The following is an 18,862-nucleotide window of genomic DNA, read 5'->3' as shown; positions in this document are numbered from 1 at the left end:
GGCTTGTAGCTTAAGGATTCAATCAACAAAAACGGTTTGATTTCCATGAAACCTTCTCTCATGTAGTCAAGCCTACCACCATTAGAGTCATCATGCTCTCAGCTCTCACATATAAATAGGAGATCCAACAATTTTATTTTAATAATGCATTCTTGAATGGATACCTTTAAGAAAAAGTGTACATGTAACAACCACCTGATTTTGTAAACACCAATTCAACACTAGTTTGAAAACTGAAGAAGGAAATCTATATATGCATTAGTGTGACCATTCATAGCAGCCCTAGGTATGCACATAAGCTCTAGGGCTATGTATAAAAAGCTCCATCAATCCTTAATGCAATTTGGTTTTTCCTCTGACAAATGTGACCATTCTCTCTTTGTTTATCAGCAGCAAGACATGATCTTATATGCATTAGTGTATGTTGATCATATTCTACTCATAGGGACCTCTCTAAGCTAATCCTGACCTGATCTCAAAGCTTCACAACAAATTTTCTATTAAGAAGCTTCAGAAACCAAAGTATTTTCTTGGGATTGAAGTACATGATCAATCAATGGAGCTATAACTATTACTCAAACCAAGTTATGAAATACTTGATAGCCAGGGCTAACATGAATGATGCAAATGGTGTCAACACACTAATGTTGAGCCATTGCAGACTGAGTAAGCATGGCATGGTGTCCTATAAGATCCTTCTCTTTACAAGTCGACTACTGGAGCCCAGCAATATGTAACCATGACAAGACCTGGTATAACTTTTTGTGTGAATAAAGTTTGTCAATTCATGGCTTAACCCTTAAAATCATATTGGAGTGTAGTCAAACGCATTCTTCGATATCTTATTAGCATTAGACATCGTATAAGCCCAACCAGTCCTTTGAAAAAATCCCCTCCAAGAGCTTATATTAATTTGGATTGGGCGAGTCATCCGGATGATAGTAGGTCCACATCAGGTTCATGTGTATACTTTGATCCTAACCTAGTCTCATAAAGCTTAAAGAAAAAGTCATTGATTGCTCGCTCAAGTACCAAACTAGAATATCGCGCGTTGGCTTACACTAGAGCTAAACAGTTATGGATAGAATCACTTCTAACTAAGCTACATAAAAAGTACCTTGCACCAACTCTTGTCTCAGATAACATTAGAGCTAAATTGTTGTGGATAGAATCACTTCTAACTAAGCTACATATAAATATACTATACTTAGTAACTAATTTAGGTAGTTATGGTATCTAGAAATAGTTAGAAGAGTTAGTTAGAATAACTAACTAACTCTTAGCTTGTGTAACTAACTACCAAGCTTGCATGGCTTGTATATATAGCAAGAAATATATCATGTACAAAACAATGAACTCACTTAAACACAAGAATATCTTGTGTTAGTTCTCTCTCCATGCATCAAAGTTCATAAATAATTTGAACTTGTGGTCTTTTGGCTGAGCTTGGATTTCCTCAAACATACTGTACAACACTTTATGTTGACAATACAAAAATCATCTAAGTTATTGTGAATCATGTTTTCCGTAAATGCTCCTAGCATATCAAAGTATATTGTTCAATTCATGATGCCTATGATGATCAATTAATATCACTTCCTCATGTTTGTACTCAATTTCAGGTTATAAATATTTTTACTAGGGTCGTTACACGTCCATGTCATAAGTTTCTTGTTAAGAAATTGATACTCTTTGACCAACGATATCAATTTGAGGGGGTGTAAATAAGAAATGATTTGGTTCTCCGTATAAATTTGAGGGGGTGTAAATAAGAAATGATTTGGTTCTCCTTACTTGTATATATATTTTATATTCCTATAACAAACTAGAAAATCATATATCAAAGGAATAATTTGATTCTCATTAATTATATATATTATCCATTCCTAGAATAGACTAGAAAATTAGATATACAATATTTATAATCAATTATTGTAAATGCACATATTGTTTGATAAGTGTCAGATTTACGTTAATTACGCCGTCACCTGTTGACTTATTTCACAATCAATTGTTACAAAAATTCCTGATTTATCTATAAAAAAGTAAGAAAACACCTGTTTGGACTTTTCTTGTATGCATTAATAAAAAATAAATGAAAAGAACTGAAAAACCATGAATTAACACATAGAAAACAGGAAAAAAAACCTGAAGAAGCAAGGCTCACTAGACCCAAGCTATAGGTAAAGACAAGGCCAAATGGCATGACCAGGTGCAAGTACTTCATGGTGAAGTAAAGGTTAGTGCGCTAGTTGAAAGGGTGGTGTGTTGGGAGAGCAAAGGCGACCAAGGACTCATGGAAGACATATAAGCGTTTCTTGATGAAGAAGAAAAGTTGGTTGGTCAGAGTCGCCAAGCAAGGTAGGCGTGTTGGGCGCAAGGACGGTGCAACCAATGAGAGCCTCAAATTTTTTCCTATAAATATATGTTTTCAATTCAGTGCAAAGGGAATTCCAGTGGTTTGGATAAGAGTAACTTCACTCAGGTCTACAACAAGAGAATTAGAAAGGAAGTCTGAATGCGGAAGCACTACTCAGGTGACATAGCAAACATCACTTATAAGGTCAACTTCTCTGGAAAAATAAATTGTTACGCTAACCATGAGTAAGCGTAGCTAAAATTTCTATTGTTGGGGTTAAATATAGTCATTATGTTCATGTGCTAAATAGGTCATGACGTTCTATGTAAATCTACTCATCATGTAATATTGGTCACTCTTTAATCTTAATGTTTGTTTTAGCTTTGCAACCTAAAATATGTTTTCATGGTGTTACCTAACATCAAAAGGTGGTTTTTATTACTAAATCCAAGATAACCGTCTATCGAGTAAAAAGCCTAGACATAGTTATAAGCTCAATATCCACACGTACTGTAGAAGGATTGGTGTGGAGTCTTGCTACTTTATAACTATTCGGACATAATGCTATGTGTTGGTTAATAGTCCGAAAAATATATGAATGAGTGTAATAAATGGTAGTATTATATATTGAGTAGAGGAGCATATTAATGACATATGGATGTGCATGATAGATAAGTAATGATGATATCTACCCCCAACATGCATTCTTATTGTTAACACCGAAATCTCCAACTTTACTTTCTGCCATTTACCTTTCTGCATCACAACAACTATAAAATCTTTTCCTACTTAGAATAATAAAACACTACTAATTTTTCTTTAAAACTTCCGGTATATATGGATACGATAATTGTAAAACTTACTTTTGCTGTAAACACAACATTATTATAAATAGAAGCAATAAAATGAAGAATGACATCAAGCACTAATTTGTGACACTATGGTCATCAGTGTGCAAATGTTCAACTAGGGATTAAAGTGAGTACCTATATACCCCAACAGTTATGTTGTAGTCCTCTATGGGGACACCTGTGAAAATTTGCAGCTAGATCTAAATTTGCAACCCTTTGAAGGTTCTTTGGTATCTAATGCAAGCAGGTACAAGTCCGCAGAGAACCACTTTTGAAGTGGGTGAGAATGTCAAGACCATCAAAAGTCAATTATCTTGAGGTAAATGTTCCCTTCCCGTACAACATGATCATCAGACGCCCTACATTCAATGTCTTAAGGAAGGTCATATCCATGCTCTACCTGACCATGAAATTTTCCCTAAATAAAGGAAGAATAAGAGTAGTGAAGGAAGACCAAAATATGGAAAGGAAATGCTATCAAGATACGCTTAGAATAAATAGTGCATCAATGGCGTTCAACATGCTATATAGACAAAACGCGCCAACGTTAGCTTTGTGGACTTGGACCCATATAAGAATACTCAAAAGATAAAATGGTACCTACTAAAGACCTCAAAGAGTTTCAAATCGGCCCTTAAATTTTCCAGACTATGAAACTAGGCCACTCCTTAGCAGAGGACAAAGATGAAGATTTAGTTCATCTGCTCCATAAAAATTTGGATATTACTCGCATGGAGTCTTTTTGATATGGGTGGGATAAATGCATATATTATTAGTTATTGTCTCGCCCTGAATGCCACCATAAAACCAATAATACATAAAAAATGAAAGACGGGAGAAGAGCGAAGAGAGGAAAGTAGACATTGACAAGGAAGTGAAGAAGTTGGAAGGGGTAAGGTTCATAAATGAGATCAAATAACCCACATTGTAGGCCAACATCATGATGGTAAAAAAAGCTCTTGGGAAAGTGGATGTTGTGCATAGACTTCGCCGATATTAATTTTCCATGTCCAAGTGATCCATATCATCTTCCTAACATAGACATGTTGACTAGAAGAGCTTCAGGACACGAAACGTTAAGTGTTATAAACTCATAATTGGGGTACAATCAAATCAAGATGAAGTGCTTAGACACGCTTAAGACTGTCTTCATAACCAACACTTGTAACCATTACTACGATTTGATGTCCTATGGCCTTAAGAATGACATCGTCGCTTTACCAAAGACTAATGAACCAACTGTTCACTAAATAGATATGGATGGATTTGGAGATATACATTAATGACATGGTAGTAAGGACGTGAGAATGACCAATACGAGGATTTGGAAGAAATGTTGTGAGTTGTTAAAAGGTGGAGCATTATGTTTCTCTTTAACCACTTCGCTCTTACAAACCTCATGTTGGAAGGAGAGGGCTTTGGGTCGTTACCTCTCTATTTAATCACTTCGTCTTTACCAACCCCGTGTTTAAGAGTTGTTGACTGTTACAAATATTATATCTCAGGCCCATTTAGCATTATCTAACCCTACCCAACCATTTAAAATCACGTGAGGAGTGAAAAAAACCTCAACTTAAGATAAACATTTTAGCATACAAATGTGCGGCACGTGAGCGCATTGGTAATAGTCACGAAATTTTTCAAAACTTGACATATCTCATTACCTCGTTAAGGAATATATATATATATATATATATATATATATATATATATATATATATATATATATATATATATATATATATATATATATATATATATATATATATATATATAAGATTGGACTAAGAATCACATCATTTATAAATTACTCATGTACAACATTTGTTGTGCTTAAACACATAATTCCTACTATTGTATTGAGAACAAGAACATAACACAAGTTAGCAACCCCATAGAAATATTAGTGTAAGTATTGTTAATCATGTACCTTAATTAATAAAGTTCCATGTTGTCCTCTTGACTCTCCTAACAATTTGATTGTCCAAATGCATAAAAAGTAGACCGAATGCCATTATCTAGTTACCTTTAAGAAAAAGATTTCACACCATATGTGTAGTATTAATATTGGTAACTATGATTTGGGTAGGACAAGACACGCCACGTGTTTGGTGGCATCATATATTAAAACACGTGTCTATTTAACTAGAGGCTATGTAAGGGACCATTCTATATCTAGGATCTTATAATAATTTGCAAAACCCACTTTAAGGTGGTTGTGACCTTTTAGACATTCAGACATGATTCATTGGTTGTGGTTTTTTGTTTTGTTTTTGTTTTTGTTTTAAAAAATCAAAAATGGACTTTATAAGCTCTAGAACTATCTCGATCGCATTGTTTAATGTCTAGTTGTGATTGGTGCCACTCAGACATAAAAGAGGATAGGTGTCCTTATTTGAAAGTAGGTGTGTATTGTGTGTTTTTTGAAAGTTAAATATCAAAGATATGATTGAGATTATCAGGATACTCCATGGTTAATTACATTCTCAAGTGGACTATACACCACCTTAACAACGATGGTAACCTATCATGATAATGTATGTCGTTTAGTTACTTGCATCCAAGAAAATACTTACCAAGTCATCAAAAACCAAAATGAGTTCCATTTTGCTGTTATGATAATTTTAGGATACAAAATGGGTAGAAAAAAAATTAATTCACTATAATAATTTTTGTTATCTCAATTTCACGAGTGATGTAATAAAAGACGTCAAGAAAAGTATATATTTTACCTTTTGGTATGTGTAAACGTCATGAGTTCGATTCCCATAAAAATCTTTTTAAAAGTCTGAAATGGCAAAAACACATGTTCCATCAGTTTTGACATTTCTCCGACAGGTATACCACTTTTCCACTTCAATTTTCTCATAAAACTGACGGGTAAAATAATTGAGTTTATTAAATCTAAGGTGGATCGTTTATTTTACTAAATCATATAATTAACATATAACTTTTTAAAATTGGTTAAGAAAATAATTATATGAATAATTGTGTTATATTTGAAGAATAATTTGTATCAATTAATGATTTTGAAGCATTATGTAACTCATCATTCATCTCACGCTATTTTATGATTAAACTTTTTTCAATGTTTCAAGTTCTTTATTTAACACTTCCTTTTTCTACTAATTCATTTTTGAAAGCATAAAATTGGATGTTTGAAAAATGAACAAATATGGAAGAAAGTTGAACGAATACTATAAGCATTTGAGAGATTTTAACTATAAAATACCATGAGATAAATGATGAGTTGCATAATGCTAGGAAACATTAATCAGTATAAGATAAGTTTCAAATACAACATAATTTTTCATATGATTATTTCCAAAATCAATTTAATAGGTTATATGTTCAAATAAGGGTCACTAAAACAAACAAACAACATTAGATATTGTACATCCCAAAATTTCTGACTTGGCCAAGATATATATTTTTCAATGTTGGTCAAGATGGTCATGTAGGAGCCTCAAACCGGCACACATAAGTCAACCCATGATGTCAGACAGTCGAGTTCTTTAACATTTAAGAGGCAGACTAAGTGCACTATGAAGGTTACGAAATTAATGTTAGAGTACATCCCAATATTTTATTAGAACGCTGATATGGCTGGTATGTATCTCGGGGATTTTATGAGGTCGGAGAGTTATTATGAGTCTGAGCAGCGAATTCCATACTCATCCCAGACTCATTTTGATCGGGCTCTAAAAGAACATATGATCAATCTCCAATTCTACTTGTTTTCTGACACTCATTCAACACATTTTCACGAAGTCAGTAACACATTAGTCTACTTGTTTTGTTCTGTTTAGTAAATTAGATGTTTTGCATTGTTATTTCAAGTTGTTAATTATATTTGATTTGCATCATTATACTCCATTTTATGTCTCTTTGTGGTAGTTTTACTGGTTTCAGGTGTAAGCTAGAATACCAGAAGGATCGCCAAGGGAATCAGACGTTTCGGGCCCTTCGGAAGAGGAAATTGGGCAACACAGTAGTCCTGACACGGCCACCCGTGTTGCCCAATATGGGCCGTGTCAGGAGAGGAAAGCCAAGAGAAGAAAATAGGGAGCTGACACGGGCACGTGTCAGCCTCCCTGGAGGGGCGTGTCAAGACCACTTTACCAGACAGCCAACACGGCCTGTCGTGTAGCCTAACACGGCCAGTGTTGGCTTGGACACCTCATTTTCTAGTTTTTGTTGTATTTTTGCATAGCTGATCCTGAAGGGTATTTTGGACTTTTGCTACATCAAATTAGTGATCAGGAACTATTTAGGGGATTTTTAAATATGGAGAAATGGACTTTTTCACGATTACATATTAGAGACGATAAAGATTGAAGCGGTCAAAGGCGGCGAAGAATGGAGATACTTCAAGAGCGAATGCGATTGAAGATCAACGGAATTCTCATCCTTTTGTAATGTCTCATTTTTATTTTGTATCTTATTTGAATAATATGAGAGGCTAAACCCCCCAATGCCAGGGGGTGTCCCTAAATTGATCGTGTAATGACTCTGAAGTTATAATTTCCTTAATATATGATGTTTGTTGTTAATTTCATTGTGCAATGTGCGTAACGCTTTCTTTCTCAGAAAAATTAAGATTGTTGTATGGTTAACAATTAGCAGGATTGAAATTGTTAAGGTTTTTATATAGTGAAACCATAGTAGATATCACCTAGGACTATGGATACCCTATGGTTATCGGTTTATTCTTGTTAAATTGTAATTGCTTGGTTTCATCATAATCGCCTAAGGACTTAGAGGTTAAATTGATGACCAAAGGTTTCCCTCTGAGGTCTTAGGGGGAAACATTCTTAAGATCCGGTAATTGAAATAATTTTCGTTATTAAGAAGATAAACACTCAAGGGTCATTACAATGTATTTTCATACACCATCCTTGACATATTATTATAAACTGTGAAAAGATTTATTTTGTTTTACTTTCTCTTATAGTGACTTTTTACAAAACCCCAACTATTAGTTTTGTTCAATTGAGTAGAAATTTACACATATATTGTTGTGTAATCCTCGAGATTGATCTTTGGGAACATCCCTAAGGCCTCAGCTGATTTTTCTTTTGACACAAAAACCGGGAGAACCTTGCGGGCAAGACTCAGAGAAGCTCGATTGCCTAGATTGGAATCAGACGAATAACAACTTTCCATTCATTTAGGTTCAGATTCAGATTCCGAGAGGGAGATCGAAACTATGGCTGATGTTCCACCGCCACCAGAAAGACTATTGGGTGACTATGGAGGTGCAAATGCACCAACCGACATATTAACTATTGTAAACCAACCAGCGAATGTGGCTAATTTCCAGTTGCATCCGAGTACTATTAATCATCTTGAAAGGAAGCATTTTACTGAAAAAGTAAATGAAGATACCAACGAGCATTTGCAAAGGTTTCTGACCATGAGCAACACTCTAAAAGTTGATGGTCACATCGAAGAAGCTAAGAAATTGAGAATGTTTCCGTTCACCTTAGCGGAAGAAGCCGAAGAATGGTTTTATTCTCTACCTGCCAGTAGCATCACATATTGGGAAGAAATGGAAAAAGCCTTCTTGAATGAGTATTTTCCAGCGTCGGTATTTCTGCAGAAGAGGTATGAAATTCTTAATTTTAAGCAGAAGGATAGGGAAACTTTAGGAGACACTTACAAGAGATTCAAGAGAGTCCTGGTCGCCTGCCCAACTCATAATATGGATCCAACCTAACAGATGTAGATGTTTGTGAATGGTCTCAAAATAAAGACCAAACAGTTGATTGATACCGCAGCCGATGGCTCCGCTAATTTTTCAACAGCCACCGGTATCAAGAAGATCATTTAAGCTATTGCTGCTAATGAGCACTTGGAGTTGTACGATAGATGTCAGAGAAAACCAGAAGGGGTTATAGATTCAAAGCTAGAAACTAATAAAATCCGCATCGAAGACATTATAGCTGCTGTAGTTGAGAAGAAGGTGAAGGTGATGAATATAGGTAGCCAACAGGTGGCACAGGTCCAACCAGCTCTTACTGTCTGTTGTGAAATTTGTAGTGGTTCGCACCAAACTGTATATTATTTTGAAACTCCTCAACAAGTGGAGGAAATCAAATTTTTGAAGCAGAATAATCCTTATTCCAACACATACAATCCGGGTTGGAAGAATCACCCCAACTTCTCATGGAAAGACCAAAAAGGGACCGCCCTTCAACACGGTAAATACCAAAGGCAATATCAACAGCAGCAGCAACAACAAGCCCCTAAGAAACCTGATTAGGAGATTTCCATTTAAAGAATGGTATATCATATTCAATTTCAAGAAGAAACCCGGAACTATCAGAAAAACACTACCGCATCCATAAAAAATCTTGAAGTCCAAATGGGTCAAATCACTCAGCAATTAGCCTCAAGTTCTCAAGCACAAGGTGCTCTACCTAGTGCAACTGTGACAAATCTGAGAGAGCATAATAACGTGAGTGTCGTGACAACAAGAAGTAGGAAATCAAATGAAGTAGTCGAGGAGGTGGATGAAGAGGAAGATCAATTGATCGAAGTGGATCTTGAGATCAAAGAAAATGAAGCGGTGAGGGAAGAAGTGGTAGCACCGAAACCAGTAGTGAAAGAAACAGTCATTGCGCCTAAGCCGACTGTTAAGCTTCCCTTTCCCACCAGAAACAAGAAAAAGGGATAACATGAGAAAAACTTTAAAAAGTTTCTAGAGTTGTTCAAGAAGTTTGAGATTAACATTCTGATGTTGGAGGCACTTGAACAAATGTCTACTTATGCCAAGTTCATGAAAGACATCATTTCGAAGAGGCGTACCTCCGACACCAACCCGATTATTCTAACTAAAACTTATAGTGATATTTTGCAGGGTATGAAGATTCCGATAAAGAAGAAAGATCGAGGAGCTGTCACCATCCCGTGTACCATTGGAGATAGGTCATTCAATAAAGCTCTTATTGATCTAGGAGCTAGTGTGAATCCCATGCCGTTATCCATTTACAAGAAGCTTGGTATAGGGGTTGTGCAAGATACCATGATGACACTCCAATTCACCGATCATTCGGTCAAGAAACCGTATGGTATTATTAAAGATGTTCTGGTGAAAATTGACAAGTTTGTATTTCCGGTGGATTTTGTAATTCTAGAAATTCCGGAATATGAAGAGATCTCTCTCATCTTTGGGAGACCCTTTTTAGAAACGGGAAGATGCTTGATCAACATAGAAAAAAGGACCATAACGTTGAAGGTTTATGATGAGGAATTGAAGATAGATGTTAGAAACACCATGAGATACAAGGATGATATTTGTACGAGTCATACTATAGAGGTTCTGGATCAGGTGACGACGTATGATAGTCCTTTGAATGAACCACAATCACCTTTAGAAAGAGTGTTGAGTTTGTCTAGTTTCGACAGTGATAAAGAAGAGGACAACGGGGACTCCGAAGTGCTAGTCTTGTTGGATGAACAACCCCTGTGGAAAGGTTCTCGACCACACCGGTGGGAGGATTTACGCCTGCCTCACTCTAGTGAGGAGGATGAAAAGCCAAAGAAGGGAACGGAGTTGAAACAACTTCCGGAGAATCTCAAAGATGCATTTCTAGATTCTGAAGGAAACTGTCCTGCTAGTATAAACTCGAGCCTAAAGAATATCAAAGAGGAGAAGCTCATCCAAGCCCTAAAAAATCACAAAAACGCTATTGGATGGGAATTGGGGATTTGAAAGGTATTAGCCCTACTGTGTGCATGCTTAAAATTCTCATGGAAGAAGACCACACACCGGTAGTCCAACCGTAGAGAAGACTCAACCCAGCGATGAAAGAGACAGTTCAGAAAGAGGTGGTGAAATTGGTAGACACATGTCTTATATATCCTATTTCGGATAGTATCGGGCTATAAAGAAAAGAGTTTGTCGAGGGGCAACTAGTGCTCTTGTTCAAATCCAGATTAAAGCCACCAGGAAAGTTGAAATCCAGGTGGTCAGGTCCATTTTTGGTTCACAAAGTGTTTCCCCATGGAGCAATAGAACTTTAAAATCCAAGTAATGGGGATACATTTAAGGTGAACGAACAAAGGTTGAAACACTACTATAAGGGGAAGGAAAGTGGTCTGATCAATAATGTTCGTCTTAGAGGATAAGAGAGACGACTGTCGAGTCATGCGACGTAAATGTAGTGCTTTGTGGGAGGCCATCCACGCGGTTTTATTCTAATTATTTCAGTGTTTGGTGTGTTTCCAATTTTATTTGTAGGTTCGTAGGTAAATCGCATAGTGCAGAGAAAAAGGTTTGAGCTAAACTCATAGAAGACAATTGGATAACAAAGAACGGGAAAACAGAGAAAAAATCAAGGTTTTTTTGGAAAAAACAGGGCCCTGACACGGGTGCCCGTGTCACCTGACACGGCCCGTGTCAGGCAAGGAGCTGAGGAAGAGGAGTTTTCCAGTAGGCTGATATGGCCGCTCGTGTCAGCTGACACGGCCCGTTGTAATACCTCAAAATTTGCCCCCCTCATTCATACATTCATTTTTAGGTCATTTAACATTTCATATTGCATTTCATCATATCAATCAGAATCAGATCCAAGAAGCTTGAATGTCATCCAAGACACTTTGTGGGTCCTATTTGGGTGATCAGTCAACACAAGGGAATGGCTTGAGATACTTCCAACATGTTCAAACGGGGTCTATTCATCAATCAAAACGTTAATCTTGAAGGAGCAAAAGTTTGTTCATGAGCTGTCATGCTCGCTAGGCGAGCTGAAGGGGTCGCCTAGCGAGTCCCAAGAAAAGCCACCAGAATCACCTACGCTCAGAGGAATTTCTTGAACTGTCATGCTCGCTAGGCGAAGCCCACGCGTTTTGAAAAAAAAAAGGAAAAACGAAAATAAATAATAAATAAATAAATAAAAGAAAAATCTTGGACTTGGACCTCTCTCTTTTGAGCCCACAAAGTCACAAAAATCAGGTTATAAATTCTAGACTTCCATCTCCCAAAAACCCCTGGGGAAAAAGATAGTGAGAGAAGAGCTAACAGAGTTCAGAGAAACCTCCAGAGACTGAAAGGAACTCATCTGCAAAGAGCCAATTCCATCTCATATAAACCCTCAGATTGCTTTGCAAACCCAACCGGGCAATTCAATTTCATTCGATCTCTCCAATCAGGTTTGCCCTATTTCCATTACTCTATGCTTTCAATTTGAATGCTCTGAATGTATGAGGTATTATCGTTAGGTTTTGCATGGGGGCACATGTTTTAGTATGTATGTCATGTCTTGATGTGTGGACCCTTGCCCCTGCCTTTGAATTTTGATATCCTTTTGATGCATGTGTTTGACAAGAGGTTTAGGCCTCCTACACTTGGTTGCTTTTTGTGAGCTCTTTTTGTGAATTTTAATGGCATGATTCATGTGGTTACATTTTGATTTGGGGCAACTCTTGATTGCGCCCCATCTTGTCACTCTAACCTGTTTGTTGAGTTTTTTGTGAGGGCTCACATGACTCCTGAAAGGATAGCTTGCTTGGCATTCCACTTTATTTGTGGGATACCACCTGGAGGTTTATTCCGATTACCTGTATTGACTCGCTTTCTTTGATGGTGCCAGCTCGAGAGATCTCTGGGTTTCTTGCTTCTTTAGTTGTTATTACTTCGGATTTTTATCTGTGTGGTAGATCTCTTGATCCTTTATCTTTCCCGCGTTTTACCGCTTTCCTAGCTGGAAGACCTCAATAGGAGGCAATGTTTTCTTTTGTTTGTTTACTTTTGTGCCCAAAGACCTCCCTGAAGAGGCAATTGACGGATAAAAGGGATTAGTAATCAACCCCCCGTTATTCAGTGTGTTGTTCTTTATGCTCGCACTACGTGTTGATGCTTTAGAACAAAAGCTCAAGATCTTTTGTCCGGTCAGTCAGTGGAGAGGGTTCCACCTTTCTGAATCCCCACTTTTTGTCATGAGCTCACCTTGTCCAGGGTTAAGAGCTATGAGGTCTTATCCTTATTACCCTTTTGATCTGCTCACCCTAACGTTCAATGTCAGTGGTTAAGAGCCCATTTGGTTACCTATTCCATGGCTTGTTTGTCGAGGTTGATATGACCCCTCTTGACTAAAGCCCTACCCATGTGTGTTTAAGCCCCCTTGTTGGCGCGTTTACTTTAAGATACATGTTTTGTGTGGTGTGATCGTTTCCCCATAAGATTGCTAGGCTTCGTATAGTCTCCCGTTTGCATGTCAATTAAGGTAGCACTGTTCCTTCGTCTAGGACTTCCTTTTTGCATGAGCATTCCTAAAACACAAACCAACTCATTGATTTTTCTTCTCCTAAGAACACGTTAACTCCTTCTACTACAGGCGAGTAAGTCTCCAAAGGTCGAGCATCCGGTAGATTGCATAGTAACGTCGTTCACCCAAAAACACAACCCTTAACCCGTAGTTAGCCGAACTACGGCTAGCTCTGATTCTCATTCCAGATGAGATACGTAGGCATAAGACGCGATGTCTTAGCGAGCACACTCCTCTTTAACCCATAGGTAGCCGAGCTACGAAGACTCTGATTCTCATATTCAGATGAGATACGTATGCAGTGGATGCGACATCCGTGCAAGTCATTTTCTTTTAACCCCTCTTTTAGTAAATAGTACATTAGATAAACCCACACCCTTTAGACAAGAACAACAAGAGTGGATCCCGTAGAGTACTATGGATGCGTAGGGGTGCTAATACCTTCCCTTCGCATAATCGGCTCCCGAACCCAAGATTTGGTTGCGAGACCTTGTCTTTTCCTTTCCTTTTTTCAGGTTTACTTCGAGCGTTTCCTTTCTCTCCTTTGGGATAAATAACGCACGGTGGCGACTCTTCTGTAATTCTTTTCTCGCCGGTTGTTTTTTTCGCATTTCTTTTTTCAGGTTGCGACAGCTGGCGACTCTGCTGGGGACTTATTTTCCCTAGTGGGCTTTTCCTAGTGTTGTTTGTCTTTTGCATACTTATCTGCTTGCATTGCATCCTATGTGCGCTTTACTGTTTCATGCATGCTGTGATGGTTGTGTATCTGTTTCGCTGTTGGGTGGGAGTCACAAGAGGTAAAAGGCCCAATACACAGGCTATGAGTTAACTTTAAGACACCTAGGAATAGAGTGATTCATGGGAAGTGGGTGGTATGGCGCCACTTAGCGGAACATGGTATCACGAGCAGTTCGGATTCTAATGGGGTATTATCGTTGCATACACCTGGTGTGCATATGATGATATTCTTGAAAGGATTGTTTATCCTGCGTTTCTCTTGACCTTACCCTGGCCTAGATTACACCCGTGAGTGGGGCGGGAATGAATCATTTACAGGTACTGATGGTGACTTGTTCTGTTGGTGACCGTGTCCTGTTGGTGACTTTTGTTTGGTTCTTGTTGGTGACCGTTGGTTCTGAAGTATGGGTTCTAAGTCGATGACTGTGTTCTATGGTTCCCGGTTCCGAATTCATGCTGAAGTTCTGATCCTGTGCCTCGTGATATACAACCAACCCGGTTTTCTGGAGCAGAGTTTTGATCTCGTATTACATTCTTCAGTGGGTTTCTCTTCAGACAGTGCAACCTGACAGATATTCAAGCGGATACAGCAATTCTGATTCCCATGTCACTGCATTGCATCACGTCATTTTGCATTCATATCATTTAACACATGTTTATCCATTTCTGTGGGGTTTATATCTTCTTCTTGATTCTAGTCGGGGTTTTCTGGTACTTTTAAAAGGGATATTTTATCTGATGAGAGACTGGAATCAAGGGGGTAGAATACCTTTGGAATTGATAAACATGTCATTGCATTTGCATATTCATTAGCATGTCTTGCATAACAGGTACTGCCGCAGTGTTCTCAGTTGTTTGGTGTTCCACTAGCAGGATAGCTGACTCAGGCATTCACCGGTACGGTACCCGCAGAAACCACCAGAGAGCAATGGAAAGCCTACAAGCAGAGTTCCCCGAGATGAAGATCCGCATGAACCAGTTTATGGATGTAGTTCAGGGGGTGGCTCAGGGACAGCAAGAGCTCAGGCAGATGATGCAGAGGAATCCCGCCACTACTTAACCAGAGACGTTGACTGATCCTCCAGCTGGAGAGGCTAACGGGCCCAGTGGACTAGGGCCTACCCCGATCCTACATGTCACCTCCGGTCAACAACCCGTCCATGATGACCAGGAGGATCAGTTCCCCTTGCTTCAGGAAGACTTTGGAATGAGTCATGGTATGGACCCTATGTTTCGGAGACTGGAAGAGAGGTTAAAGGCAGTGGAAGGACAGAATCCTCTAGGAGTAGACGTTGTTGACTTGGGATTGGTCCCAGGCGTGAGGGTGCCACAGAAATTCAAGGTCCCGATATTCGACAAATACAGCGGCAACTCTTGCCCGAAGACCCATGTGCAAGCCTACTTCCGTAAAATGGTTGCATACTCTGACGATGAAAAGTTGCTTATGTACTTTTTCCAGGATAGCCTAGCCGGGGCATCCCTGGAATGGTATATGAGGCTGGACAGAGCCCACATCCGCTGCTGGAGGGATTTGGCGGAGGCTTTTGTGAAGTAGTATCAGTATAATGCAGACATGGCTCCGGACAGAACTCAACTTCAGAATCTGTCTCTTAAAGGCAACGAGTGCTTCAGGGAATACGCTCAACGCTGGAGGGAGACAGCTTCCCGTGTTCAACCTTCTATGTTGAAGAAGGAAATGGCTAACATGTTCATGAACACTCTCCCCGGACCTTATTTGGAGCGCCTGGTGGGTTGCAATGCCTCCAACTTTGCTGATGTAGTCTCTACCGGAGAGAGGGTGGAGAATTACCTGAAGACATACAAGACCCAAAGTGGAGGTGGATCTTCATCAGGGGTGAAGAAGCCGTTCATTTAGGGACAGAAGAGGAGAGAAGGGGATGCAAGTGCCATATCTTCTTATCAGAACAGGGGTAACCGGAGGAATAACTTTCAGAACTATCATCAACAACTGTATGTTGCGGCTGTGACCATTCCAGCTGCAGCACCACTACAACAACAACAACCCCAGCGTCAACCAGCTCAGTACCAACCACAACAACCGGGTAACAGACCCGTTTATCAACAGAGGCCAAGGACGATGGACCGGCGTTTCGACACTCTTCCAATATCGTACGCTCAGCTACTTTCTAGTCTTCAACAACTACAGCTTGTGCAGTTACGCACTCTGGCTCCTCCCGTTGGTAGACTTCCGATGGGTTATGACGCCAACGCTAGGTGTAGCTTCCATTCTGGGGCACCTGGCCACAATATTGAGAACTGCAAAGCTTTTAAGCACGTAGTTCAGGATCTCATAGATTCAAAGGCCATCGACCTTGCACCGGCTCCTAATGTCGTCAACAATCCCATGCCCCAGCATGGTGGTGCGCATGTTAATATGATGGAAGGGGAAGCCAGACCCGTCAAAGATGTGTTGAAGCTGAAGACTCCGTTGTCGGATATCAAGGGCTACTTGTTGAAGGCCGATGTTTTCCCCGGTTGTGGGAAGGGTTGTTTGGATTGTGCTACTCAGAGTGGAGGTTGTTTGAAGCTACAACAGGGTATCCAGGCCTTGCTCGACAAAGGTATCCTCCAAGTTGAAGATTTGTCTGTCCAAGAGTCTGTGGAAGGGGTTGAGGAAGAGGTGTTTGAAGATGCTACTGATGAATTCGCAGATGTTGTTCCTACTGATTCTGTAATCCATGATGATGTATTTAATTTTTCCAATGTCGTTGCTGATATCCTAAACAATGTGATTGATTCTGATGTAATTGAACTAGATTCCGATGTTTCGGATGCTTATGTTTCAATGAATGAAATTTCAGAGTATGACTATGATGTTGCTAATATCACCATTTTCTACCCAACTAATTAGATCAATGTACCAGAAGCGCAACCGGTGCCACCAGCGCGACCGTCCACTATGACTATCACAACCCCTGGTCCTTTACCTTTCACCAGCGAAAGGGCCATTCCTTGGCATTATGGGGGGAGTGTGTACACGCACGATCATGGAGTGGAACAACCACTGAAAATAGAGGGTCAGAAGACTGAACTTGAAGTTGAAGGTCCCGTAGTGGACAATGTGGGTGGAATCGGGCGATTCACCAGGAGTGGTAGACTGTTCTCACCACCCGTTACCCAAACTGATAGTGCTGATGCTGCGGCGAAAGCCAAAGGCAAGCAAGTCGGGAATGAGGGTGACTCTACACCCCAGGCTGGTTCTGAGTCCACTTTTGCGAATGATGTGGACGAGCTTTTGAGAATTATAAAGAAAAGCGACTACAAGGTAGTTGATCAGTTGATTCAGACTCCGTCCAAGATATCCATTCTCTCACTCCTGTTGTGTTCGGAGGCGCACAGGGAGGCACTGCTGAAGGTCCTAAATGCTGCATATGTGCCTCAGGAGATCTCGGTGAACCAACTGGCAAGAATCGTTGCAAATGTTCATGCAAGCAACGAGTTGGGTTTTACTGATTCTGACTTAACACCAGCTGGACGCAACCATAACAAGGCTTTGCACATCTCGATGGAATGCAAAGACACCGTATTATCTCATGTTCTGGTGGATACAGGTTCCTCTCTCAATGTGCTACCCAAGAGAGCCCTGTCAAGGTTAGAAGTGGAGGGTTTGGTCCTGAAGCCTTCAGGTCTTATTGTGAGAGCCTTTGATGGTTCTAAGAGATTGGTGTTCGGAGAGGTAGAATTGCCAATTCAGATTGGATCACAAACCTTCAACACCGTCTTCTATGTGATGGATATCAGTCCTTCCTATAGTTGCCTGATGGGTCGTCCTTGGATCCACAATGCTGGGGCAGTCTCTTCAACTTTACATCAGAAGGTTAAATTCCCAGTCAATGGAAGGATTATCACCGTCTGTGGTGAGGAGGAAATTCTGGTCAGTAACCTGTCTACATTCAAGTATGTCGAGGTAGAGGGTGAATTTCATGAGACCCTATGTCAGGCCTTTGAGGCGGTTCAGATCAAGGACGCGGCTCTGGTGGAAGAAGTTAAAGCGGGTGCCTCTATCTCGTCCTTCAAGCAGGCACAAGCATTGGTAGATTCGGGTGTTGCTCCCGGTTGGGGAAGTCTGTTGGAGTTACCAATGAAAGAAGACAAGTTCGGGATTGGGTATCAGCCAGCCCTGACTTCTACAACTTCAACACTTCAGACTCGTCAGGGGCCGATTACTTTCTCCAGTGCTGGCATCATTCAGTATGGCCAGGTCTCAGCGATCAAGAATGAAGATGGGGATAGTGATTGCGACATCGACAACTGGGTGCGTCCGAGGATCCCGGGTGAAGTCATCAACAATTGGTCTTCTGAGGAGATTGTCCAAGTCACTTTTCTGGAGGAGTGATTTTCTTTGTTTATTCATGCATATCCAAGTCTTACGTTCCGCCCAGGGCGTAATGACTCATTATAGGGCTCATCTATGTGGATACCTGCATTTTTTATCATAAATAAAGGACGTCTTTTTGCATTCAAATATTTTGTTCACTGTCTTTCTATTTTTGCAGTTTTCAAAAATCAAAAAATATTTGGCAATGTTTTGTTTAGTTGTCACTCTTTTTTTCACACTCATAAGCACATACCATCACTCATGCATATGCACGTCACCTAATCCTATTGATAACGGTTCTGCT

The sequence above is a fragment of the Lathyrus oleraceus genome, chromosome 4 (assembly GCF_024323335.1).
Source record: "Lathyrus oleraceus cultivar Zhongwan6 chromosome 4, CAAS_Psat_ZW6_1.0, whole genome shotgun sequence".
NCBI lineage: Eukaryota > Viridiplantae > Streptophyta > Magnoliopsida > Fabales > Fabaceae > Lathyrus > Lathyrus oleraceus.
This window is presented reverse-complemented; position numbering follows the sequence as displayed.